The following is an 11792-nucleotide window of genomic DNA, read 5'->3' as shown; positions in this document are numbered from 1 at the left end:
AATAAATAAATGTAATAAAAATAAATATTAAGGGGATTAGAGAATACTTGCTACTTTCCAGAGGACCCAGGTTTGATTCCCAGCAGTTATATGGCAGCTCACAACTTTCTGTAATTCCAGTTCCAGGAGATCCAGTGTCCCTTTCTGGCCTCCAAAAGGCAGATGCACAAACATACAAGCAGGCAAAACACACATACATATAAAATAATAAAATAGGATTTAGCCAGGCAGTGGTGGTACATGCCTTTAATCCCAGCACTTGGGGGACAGATACAGGTAGATAGATCTCTTTGATTTCGAGATCAGCTTGGTCTACAGAGTGAGTTCCAGGTAGCCAGGGATACACAGTAAAATTCTATATAAAAAAAATAGATAAAATAAGATTAAAAATAACACAGTGGTGCAGTAATACACTAAAATTGGAATGATACAGAGAGGATTAGCATGAATGTCTGTTCACAAGGGTGACACACACACTCATGAAGTCTCCATATTTTTGTCCCCCGGAGATGTCAGAGAGGCTACACCTACCAAGTCTCATCAATATGGCTGCCAAAAGAAGATCTGAACAAAGACACAAGTGGGCTTTCTAACATGGAAGGGAGCAAGCTCAGGGGCTTCTTCCCTACGAACTGTGGGCAGCGGAGCAATGCTAAGAGCAGGAGAAATGGTCTTCCCCAGGGAAGAGCTCTCCAATTCGCTATTCAACACCACGTGGTCACCCCGAGATCATATACATACAGGTAGCATTATAAGGACTGAGGAGGTTGTATTTATATATCTGGGGAAGTATACATAAACAACTAAAGGAAAAGAGGCTATGAGCTGGAGCTGGAGGGAGAGCAAGGAGGGTGCATGGGAGAGGCTGGAGGGAGAGCAAGGAGGGTGCATGGGAGAGGCTGGAGGGAGGAAAGAGAAGGGGAAAATGATGTAATTATGTCATAATTTCAAAAACATAAAGTGGAAAGAGATAGAGAAATACACTGATGTCAGTCTCTGGGCATGCATAGACCAGTGTGCCCAAGTACACACAAGCACATATGTACATAGTCCACAACACACACACTCTGAAAATCGGAGGTGAATCAGGGTGGAGAACATGAATAAGTTCTTTGTTATTTTTGTAATGTTTCATAAGTTTGAAGTTTTTTCTGAATTAAAGGTTGCTAGAAAATGCTAAAATGAGTATGTCTTTATCAGCTCAGGATAAAAAGGAATTTATTAAACAAGATTAATACATTTTTTAAATGCCTGGTGCTAAGCAGAAGCATATAACAAAGAAAACATGAGCCACTGACTAGAAAATCTTCACGGACACAAGCGAACTGCTAGGGGTGCGGCTCAGGTGATAGAGAGCTCACCTAGCACACACACCGCTCTGGCTCAATCCTCAGCACCACGCAAAATAGAGCATGGGAGCCCACAACTGTAATCCTAGCACTTGGGAGGCAGAGACAAGAGGGGCAGACGTTTAAAGTCATCCTCAACTACATATTGAGTTCAAGGCCAGCCTGGGACTGATTCAGGAGACACTCTGTCATAAATAAATAAATAAATAAATAAATAAATAAATAAATAAGGAAAATGAAAGAAAACAACTAACAAAAGTTGGTATCTGTCTATCCCTCCTTATCTACAACATCTAACTATCTATAGCCATATAAAAGATAAACGTTCTAGTATTGAAATGGACAAAGGATGTGAGCAGGTACATCAATGGAAAAGCTTAAGAGAAAATGTCCAGCCTCTCTAACAGCCAAGAAGAGAAACAGCACAAGGCAGTGACGAAACACTGGTAAAATACACGTGTGACAACACTGGCCTGCTGGAGCGTGAACCTGTCTTTGTTGGTGACAGTATCGCTAGAGCCGTTCTACAGCGGTGACGCGGCAAGCCCATTTTCCAGTATCTTCCTGTGATAGTTAATTTGATAAGATTAAAAGTCACCGCAGAAACACACTTCGGGGTGAGTCTTTGAGGAAGTTTCTGGAGCAATTTATTCATTAAAATATAGTTACTGACAAAAAATACAGTTACTGGAACTGGAGAAACGGCTCATCAGTTAAGATTGTCTGTTGTTCTCCCAGAGGACCTGAATTCAATTCCCAGCACCCACATGGCAGCTCACGACTGTCTGTAACTCCAGTGCCAAGGGATCCGACACAACCTTTTGGCATCGTCGGGCATCTGAAGTTATGTGCACACACCCCCACACAGAAACACAGACATACACATTCTTTAGAAAATAAAATCTTTAGCTGGGCATGATGGTACATATCTTTAGTCCCAGCACCCAGGAGGCAGATGCAGGTGGATCTATATGAGTTCGATGCCAGCCTGGTCTAGAGAGTGAGTTCCAGGCCAGCCAGGGCTACATAGAGAAATCTTGTCTAAAAAAAAAAAAAAAAAAAGTTATTGGATTTCTTCTGTGTTTGTTAAGCACTATTTTAGGCTCTGGAAACACAGCAGTGAATTAAGACTTTAAACTTCCTGTCTTCATAGAGCTTACATTCTGCTGAGGGCAGAAGACAATGTTTATTACAATATTATTACACGTTCAAAGGCTGGAATACATAGCAGGCACAGAAAAACATGAAAATCTGTTACATTTTGGTTGGAAATAATTATCTCTTATTTGCTGTATCCTGCATGAGTTGGTCCAAGGAGCCTGAGTGGGGTGACACGGGTTACAGAAACCACAGACACACGTACAGCAAGCCTGCAGCTGGGGAGCCCAGGCTCTCTGGGATGACAGGGCACCTAGTCCTAACCGCGGAACCCAGAGTGTTGATTATGTACATCTGAACTGGGGCGGGAGTTCTTTGTATACACCTGAATAAGGAGGCGGTTTTCGATCCGCAGCCAAAAAAGGACTCAAAGTCCAGCTCATCTTGGTATGAAGTCTCTGTAGGGAGCATGCTAGGCTGTAAACAACAGGAGGGGGAAGCTGGGGTGAACGCTCTCCCTACACTCTGTCAGCACTAGGATGCCTACCAGAGGAAATCTTCGCTATACCCCACCCCATGCAGTTGAAATATCTCATATAGGTAAAGTCATATAATATTTGTCCCTTTGAACTTACTTATTTGTGTGTGCGCACACAAGAGTGTGGCACATCCACGCCACAGTACACAAGCAGTAGTCAGAGGACAGCTTGTTGGAGCCGGTTCTCGCCTTTCACCTTGGGGGACCCAGGGTCAAGTTCAGGTCACTATGCTTTGGAGCCAGTGTCTTTACCGGATGAGCCATCTCACGGAGCCTGTCCTTTTTTATATGACTTATATCACATGCCGTAATGTTTATATGACCGTTCCCCATTGCAGCATGTGTGCTTCATTTCGACAAAAAATATTTCATTGAAAATATTTCTGTGAATTCTTTTGAGAATTTTACGCATGTATACAATATATTTTGATTGTGTTCAATTCTCAATCCTCCCACTAAATCCTTCCAGATCCAATCCCACCTCATCTTCCCTCTCAACTTCATACTTCTTTTTTATTTATTTTTTATTTATTTTTAACCCACAGAGTCTAATTTGTGCGGCTCACACACCCCTGGGTGTGGCACTATCACTGGAGTGTGGTGGGCCTAACTGGACCACATCCTTGGAGAAAACTCCCCACACCCAGGAGCCATCAACTGTCAATTGTTCCTCAGCTTCGGGTAGGGGTTCTTTTTAAGGCTGAAAAGCGTTCCCCTGGGCATACATACCACACTTTGTAGATCTGTTCATTTGTCCATCCACTCTTAAGTAGCTTCCATCTTGTCTCCTCGGAAGCATAAAGACCTGAGCTTGGCCCCTGGGTCCCCCAAGGTGGAAGGCGAGAACTGGCTTCAACAAGCTGACTACTCCACGTGTGCCGTGGCGTGAATGCGTCACAGTCGAGAGCAAAGCCACTGTGCCCTTAACAACAAATCCATTCTCTGGATCTTAGAACCAAAGGTAAAATTTGTGGATTGTACAGTGATTCTATTTTTAATTGTTTGAGGAGACGGTGTGGTGAGTTTTAATTTTATTTTATTTCCACTCACTGCACTATTTTATATTCAGGGGGTGGAATATTTAAACCTGTCCTGGTCCTCATTCCAAGATGACATAGGCAGCTGTGTAGCCACCACACTGACCCACCTTGTTTATGTTCCTTATCTGTAGTCTGCTGGTTTGTGTTCATCTGTAATGCACAGAGACAAAACCGCTCTCTCCTATAGGAAGGGTGGGGCCGAAGCTTAAAGCAGCAGCCAGCCAAGTTACCAGAGGGCAGAATTATAATTAAATCCAAAGCCTATAAATAGCCTCCACTGCCCCAGGAGGCACAGAAGGTCTGGGTTTTTTTTTTCTATAGGAGGAAAGGGAAAAGGTCTTTCTTCCTGCTTCTGAGCCCCTCTCTGGCTCCCTCCAAGCCACGGAGGACTTCACAGGAGGAATTCTTTTCTATTTGTGGAATCACTGTGCCAGCAGATAAGAAAAAAAAATAGTCTTTAAAAGAGGCAAAACAATGTGTGTGTGTGTGTGTGTGTGTGTGTGTGTGTGTGTGTGTGTGTGTCAGGGATTAAGTCCAAGGCTTTGCATACAAACACTCTAGTACTGAGCTTGTAGCCCCAAACAACTTTTGAAAGAAAGAAACTTATCTTGAATTTCAGAGTAGCAGACCTGAGATGGAGGCAACAAGACTTGATTCTAAATACTAAATGAAAGGTTCAGCCTGAGTCAGAGAAACCACTGAACAGAGTGTAGAAGCCAGGACTCCATTACACACAGTTTATAGTGGCTACAAAATAGCAAAGGAGGAACAGAGAAATAGATAGCATGTTCCTTTCAATGAAGCAAGCAAGGGAACCACACACATACATAAAAAGAGAGGCATGGAGCACAGTTCCATAGCAGAAAACATGAGGCCCTGGGTTCTGCTATGTCCTGGAAACCTGAGAGGGACAAGGAGGGAACGAGGACATGACAGGCGCTCTTACAGAAGAGCTGTGCTCTCTGCTGGAGGGCACCTACTACAATACAGCCTGGGTGAGCTCATTACACAGGGCACAGGGAGGAGTTAGCAAACTGGCCTGGGGAGGAGTCTCTGTAGAGGAGCAGCAGTCTCAGACCACCCGCATCTGGGAGGAGGAAGCTGCAGTGGGCGCTTTCTGTTTGCTCTGTCAGCTGTTCAACATGGAACAGAGGAAGGCCCAGCAAATTCCCATGAGTCTGGGGTCCTCGTCAATAATACACATACAGCAATAATACACATTACTCAGGGTTTCCAAAGCCTCGGCCTTTATCAATCAATCAGTAAGTAATTTAAAATTATCTGTGCTCTCTGATTACAGAAACAATGTGTATTTCTCATACAAATCAAAACATGCAAAAATTAAAAGCAAAAAAGTCTTTCCTGGGAGACTATGTGGCTATCATCAACAGCTTGTGTGTATGTGTGTGTGTGTGTGTGTGTGTGTGTGTGTTCAGGGGTGCCTTGTGTTTGTTTGTGTGTGTGTGCTCAGCGGTGCCTATATGTGTATGTTTGTTTGTGTGTGTGTGTGTGTGTGTGTGTGTTCAGTAGTGCCTATGTGTGTGTGTGTATGTGTTCAGGGGTGCCTGCGTGTGTGCTCAGTCATGCTTGTGTGTGTGTGTATGTTCAGGGGTGCTTGTGTGTGTGTTCAGGGGTTCCTATGTGTGTTTGTGTGTATGTTTAGGGGTGCCTTGTGTGTGTGTGTGTGTGTGTGTGTGTGTGTCCAGGCATGCTTGTGTGGAAGTTGGAGGTTAATATCAAGCTTCATTCATCAGATGCAACATACCTTTTTTAATTTTTTTACTAACAATTGAGATTTTTGTATTAATTCTTAGGGATTTTTCTTTAGAACATTTGAGGTGGGAAGACCCATTCCAGTGGATACTGAGGATCAGCTGAGACATCCAGTCTTGTGCACCAAACCATGGACTATTGGGTTGGGGCTGTTGGACTGTTGGACTAGCTGGACCAGCCTGTAAGTTACTCTAATAAATCCTACATGCATTCTTTATTCTACCAGTTTTGGTTCTCTAGAGAATGCCGACTAATGCAGGGTGTGGCATAGAATCCCATATAGTGTTATATGCTCAGCAGTCTCCACTAACTGAGCTATCTCCCCAACACTGTCAATATCTACTAAAATTCATACACAAGGAAACAGATAATTTTTATGTTCTGCCTCTGCGTGCGATGCTGAGAATTAAAACCAGGGCTAGAACACAGCTTATCAACACAGTTCTTGTTAGCATATATAAAATTTAGAGTTCAATGCCCAGGACTCCCAAAGGGCATTTAAATGGCCCCCCAGAGAACAAACACGTGGTTTTCTGGTCTTCCTTCCTCTGGGGAACTGGAAAGTCATTTGGGAGCGTTGGTATCCATTAAACCTGGACTTTTTCTAATTCCTTTTGATTTGGTGTAATTAAGATTATTGCATCGGTGGAGAGGCTTATTGGCAGGCAGAAACTTTTCTGTAAAATTTATGAAAAACAAAATAAACAAATAAATATGCAGTGAAAAGTTTCCCTTTCTGACCCATTCCCTGTCATCTCAGCTGGACCAAAAGGGTCTATATAGCCTCTGCAGGCCTTTCTAAAGAAAAAATTTTCAACATTTTATTCATTCATTCATTCATTCATTCATTCATTTATATGCATTTCTTTGTGAGTGTGTGCACACATGTACAGGTGCACACACTTCTATGCACAGAGGCCAGAAGAGTGTGTGAGATTGTTCCAGGGTGGAATTATAAGCATTTTCCTACATGTCTGCCTTATTATATGGTGCTGAGATATAAACACTGTCTCTCCTAGCTCTGCAATGCAAGCACTGTAGGCCATTGAGCACTTTAGGCCAGGAAGTACTACAGGCCACTGGGCACTGTAGGCCAGAAAGCACTGTAGGCCACTGAGCACTATAGGCCACTGAGCACTATAGGCCATGGAGCACTGTAGGCCAGAAAGCACTGTAGGCCACTGAGCACTATAGGCCATGGAGCACTGTAGGCCAGAAAGCACTGTAGGCCACTGAGCACTATAGGCCACGGAGCACTGTAGGCCAGAAAGCACTGTAGGCCACTGAGCACTGTATGCCATGGAGCACTGTAGGCCAGGGAGCACTGTAGGCCATGGAGCGCTGTAGGCCATGGAGTGCTGTAGGCCACTGAGTACTGTAGACCACCAAGCACTGTAGGCCATGGAGCACTATAGGCCACTGAGTACTGTAGGCCATGGAGCACTGTAGACCACTGATCACTGTAGGCCATGGAGCACTATTACTGTCTCTTTAACTGGCACTCTGGAGATGGTGGCTGAGCCTAGCTTGTTGGGACAGCAGAGACCATATCTTGACCCTAAGAAATCATATAAAAATGGGATTTAGGAAAAACAATCAGTTTAATGTGCTTTCTGTTTGCTCTAAATGTGGGCATATGTTGGCTAATCTTGTTGCGAGATGCTGTGGGACAATGGTCTTTTATCCTGTTACTTGTATTATTTTTAATAAAACGCTGATTGGTCAGTAGCCAGGCAGGCAGTATAGACGGGACAACCAGGCAGGAAGTAGAGGCCGGGGAGCAGGAGAATTCTGGGAAGAAGAAAGCTCAGTCTGTTGTTGTGATCCAGCCACAGAGGAAGCAAGATGTGACTGCCTCACCAAAAAAGGTACCAAGCCACATGGCTATCACAGACAAGAAATATGGGCTAATATAAGTTATAAGAGTTTAATAAAAAGCCTGAGCTAATAGGCCAATCAGTTTAAAATTAATGTAGAGCTCTGTGTGTTTATTTGGGACTGAATGACTGCAGGATAGGGTGGAACAGAAACCCCTGTCAACAAACTTTTTTGGCGGGTGGGTAGCGTGAATTTTTGAAACACGGTCTTACTATGTAACTCTGACTGTTCTGAAGCTCACTATATAGACCCGGCTGGCCTCGAACTCACAGAGATCTGCCTGCCTCTGCCTCTCAGGTGTGTGCCACCATGGCCCTTTATCTTGGTGTAAGGCATCAAGTGAGCTTCTGGCTTTGCTTCCCTCTGGCCGGTGCCTGATCAACCTATTGAATAACTCACTTTCCCCCTCATTTTCATTATAAAAATATCCCTGAGTGCATTTACATGTATTTCTGGATTTTTTTTCTTCTGTTCTGTTGGTTTTTCTGTCTAATCCAGCAGATCTCTGAGTTTGAGGTCAGAGTTGTCTACAGAGTGAGTTCTAGGACAGCCAGGGCAACACAGGGAAACCCTGTCTTGAAAAGCCAAAAGCAAAAAACAGAAAAACAAACAAAAGCCAGTAACATACTGTTTTCATTAGAGCAGTTCTTAGCTAGCTAGTACAATTACCTTCTCCCTCTGTCTCATTGTATCTCTTTTCTAAAAATTTCCTTTTTGAAAATAGAAAATTACTATTTTAAAAGTTAAATATTAAAAATATTATTTAAAATTAATTTTTATTTATAGATAACTTCATACTTACATACCAAGTGTCTTAATCAGGTCCACTCACATGTCCCCTCCCTCCCCGACCCCGAAACACATTCCCTCCCCCCATCTTCATGTCTTTTTTTTTTTAATTCACTGATTCAATCTAGTGCATGGGTGTGGGTCTAGCCAACGGAGAAGCGTGACAGGGCCACAACCTCAACAGCCACCAGCTGCCACCAGTTCCTCAGCTAGGGGCAGGGCCTTGAAAGGCCCCCCACTCTGTGCTGGAATTTTGACTGATTTGATTTGATTTTGGAAACTATATAAATAGCTGTGTCATATTTAGAAAGGGTTGTGTATATACAATGTGTGCCTGTGGGTGTGTATATACTATGTGTGTCTATGGTTGTGTATATACGATGTGTGTCTGTGGGTGTGTATATACAATGTGTGTCTGTGGGTGTGTATATACAGTGTGTGTCTGTGGGTGTGTACACACTATGTGTGTCTATGGTTGTGTATATACAATGTGTGTCTGTGGGTGTGTATATACTATGTGTGTCTGTGGGTGTGTATATACGATGTGTGTCTGTGGGTGTGTATATACGATGTGTGTCTGTGGGTGTGTATACACGATGTGTGTCTGTGGGTGTGTACACACTATGTGTGTCTATGGTTGTGTATATACGATGTGTGTCTGTGGGTGTGTACACACTATGTGTGTCTATGGTTGTGTATATACGATGTGTGTCTGTGGGTGTGTACACACTATGTGTGTCTATGGTTGTGTATATACGATGTGTGTCTGTGGGTGTGTATATACTATGTGTGTCTGTGGGTGTGTATACACGATGTGTGTCTGTGGGTGTGTATACACGATGTGTGTCTGTGGGTGTGTATATACTATGTGTGTCTGTGGGTGTGTATACACGATGTGTGTCTGTGGGTGTGTATACACGATGTGTGTCTGTGGGTGTGTATATACTATGTGTGTCTGTGGGTGTGTATATACTATGTGTGTCTGTGGGTGTGTATATACGATGTGTGTCTGTGGGTGTGTATACACGATGTGTGTCTGTGGGTGTGTACACACTATGTGTGTCTATGGTTGTGTATATACGATGTGTGTCTGTGGGTGTGTACACACTATGTGTGTCTATGGTTGTGTATATACGATGTGTGTCTGTGGGTGTGTATATACTATGTGTGTCTGTGGGTGTGTACACACTATGTGTGTCTATGGTTGTGTATATACGATGTGTGTCTGTGGGTGTGTATATACGATGTGTGTCTGTGGGTGTGTATACACGATGTGTGTCTGTGGGTGTGTACACACTATGTGTGTCTATGGTTGTGTATACACGATGTGTGTCTGTGGGTGTGTACACACTATGTGTGTCTATGGTTGTGTATATACGATGTGTGTCTGTGGGTGTGTATATACTATGTGTGTCTGTGGGTGTGTACACACTATGTGTGTCTATGGTTGTGTATATACGATGTGTGTCTGTGGGTGTGTATACACGATGTGTGTCTGTGGGTGTGTATATACTATGTGTGTCTGTGGGTGTGTATACACGATGTGTGTCTGTGGGTGTGTATACACGATGTGTGTCTGTGGGTGTGTATACACGATGTGTGTCTGTGGGTGTGTATATACTATGTGTGTCTGTGGGTGTGTATATACGATGTGTGTCTGTGGGTGTGTATACACGATGTGTGTCTGTGGGTGTGTACACACTATGTGTGTCTATGGTTGTGTATATACGATGTGTGTCTGTGGGTGTGTACACACTATGTGTGTCTATGGTTGTGTATATACGATGTGTGTCTGTGGGTGTGTATATACTATGTGTGTCTGTGGGTGTGTACACACTATGTGTGTCTATGGTTGTGTATATACGATGTGTGTCTGTGGGTGTGTATATATGATGTGTGTCTGTGGGTGTGTATACACGATGTGTGTCTGTGGGTGTGTATATACTATGTGTGTCTGTGGGTGTGTATATACGATGTGTGTCTGTGGGTGTGTATACACGATGTGTGTCTGTGGGTGTGTATACACGATGTGTGTCTGTGGGTGTGTATACACGATGTGTGTCTGTAGGTGTATTAAGAGAGTTTTTTCTCAACACTTCAATGTCCTATGTCATAAATAGTTTAAGTAATGGCAAAGATAAGCATCGCTGTACACTTTCTAAGATGGCAAGTTGGTTGGTTGAAAGGGCCAAGGAGTAAGCCCTCCACGTAATTGGAGGGGGTGGCTGATATTGAAAACTTGAAAGTTACCAGGCATGGTCAAGCACTCGGGAGACAGAGGCAGGAGGATCTCTGTGAGTTTGAGGCCAGCCTGGTTTACATAGTGAACTCCAGGACAGCCACCCTGTCTCAAAACAAACAAACAAACAAAAACCTTTAAAGTCAGCTTGGAATTTAGCTTTGGGATTTGGAAGTTGGATGTTCCACAGCTAATGAAGAGGGAGGCTGAACCTTTGGGGATGACATCCAAGTCCTTGGAAACAGCTCATACCGCAGCAGCCGGAGGACCAGGCTACACTAAGTTTATGTTGACAGAACCTGTCTTTCTCAGTTGGGCAGATTTTCCACACCCATGTGGTCCCAGGAATGCAGAAGTTATTCCAGGTATGTTGGCAGGCTGTAAAGATGCTACCCAAATTTCAGAGCGAGCTCTTGACCACCCCACAAGCTGGGCAGATCTCCCTTAAAAGTATTTTATTGCATTCATCTGTTTATCTGGAGAGGAAGTGGCCTGGCAAGCTTGTGGAAGTCAGAGAAGGACTGGCAGGAGCTGGCTCTCTCCTACCGGTGATGGTGGTTGGAGGCCGCTGTTTTCTGCCCACTGGGTCATCTTGCCAGCCCTAGAGTTCATTTCTAACTGGGAGCAGGCGCTCCAGGGTTTTGAAAGATTGGTGAACCGCACGTGTGAAACCTCATCTTCTCTGGGCCTGATTTGGTTGCTGAAATCCTAGACTCCCAGTTGAAGCCGTGGTGGCCTATATTTTGTATTTTCCTGTGGGAGGGATGTGGCCAGAGGGTAGGTTTTGAAAGGCTGGACTTTTCTATAGATGGCCCCAACCACACTCCTCATGTCCCACGGTGTGATTCTGGCACTTCTCCATGAGTATCTGTGTCCCCTGCTTTTGGAGCTGGGTAGGGCTTGTGGTAATGGCAGAAGCGATGTTATGTGGTTTCACAGGCTAGACCATAAATCTCAACAAACAATATGATAACAGGAGGTACCCATGCTGAAAGGAAGCCCTAGCAGGCCACTCATGCAGAACTGAGGAAATGACAGGGAGAGAGTGTGCACTCCATAACTACAGGATTTTTTTCTTTTAAATAAAT

General features: G+C 43.9%; 1 non-coding gene across 1 annotated transcript; it reads left to right on the top strand.

The window, feature by feature from the left end:
- Window positions 1–393: 393 nt before the first annotated feature.
- On the top strand, window positions 394–498 carry LOC125409593 (U6 spliceosomal RNA). The gene has a single exon (XR_007234830.1). It is a non-coding gene; the product is annotated as a U6 spliceosomal RNA (small nuclear RNA).
- The last annotated feature ends 11294 nt before the right edge of the window (window positions 499–11792 follow it).

This window comes from Myodes glareolus, chromosome 9, assembly GCF_982192425.1.
Source record: "Myodes glareolus chromosome 9, mMyoGla1.1, whole genome shotgun sequence".
NCBI classification, from domain to species: Eukaryota; Metazoa; Chordata; class Mammalia; order Rodentia; family Cricetidae; genus Myodes; species Myodes glareolus.
Note: the sequence above shows the minus strand (reverse complement) of the source record. Positions and strands in the feature narration are given on the sequence as shown.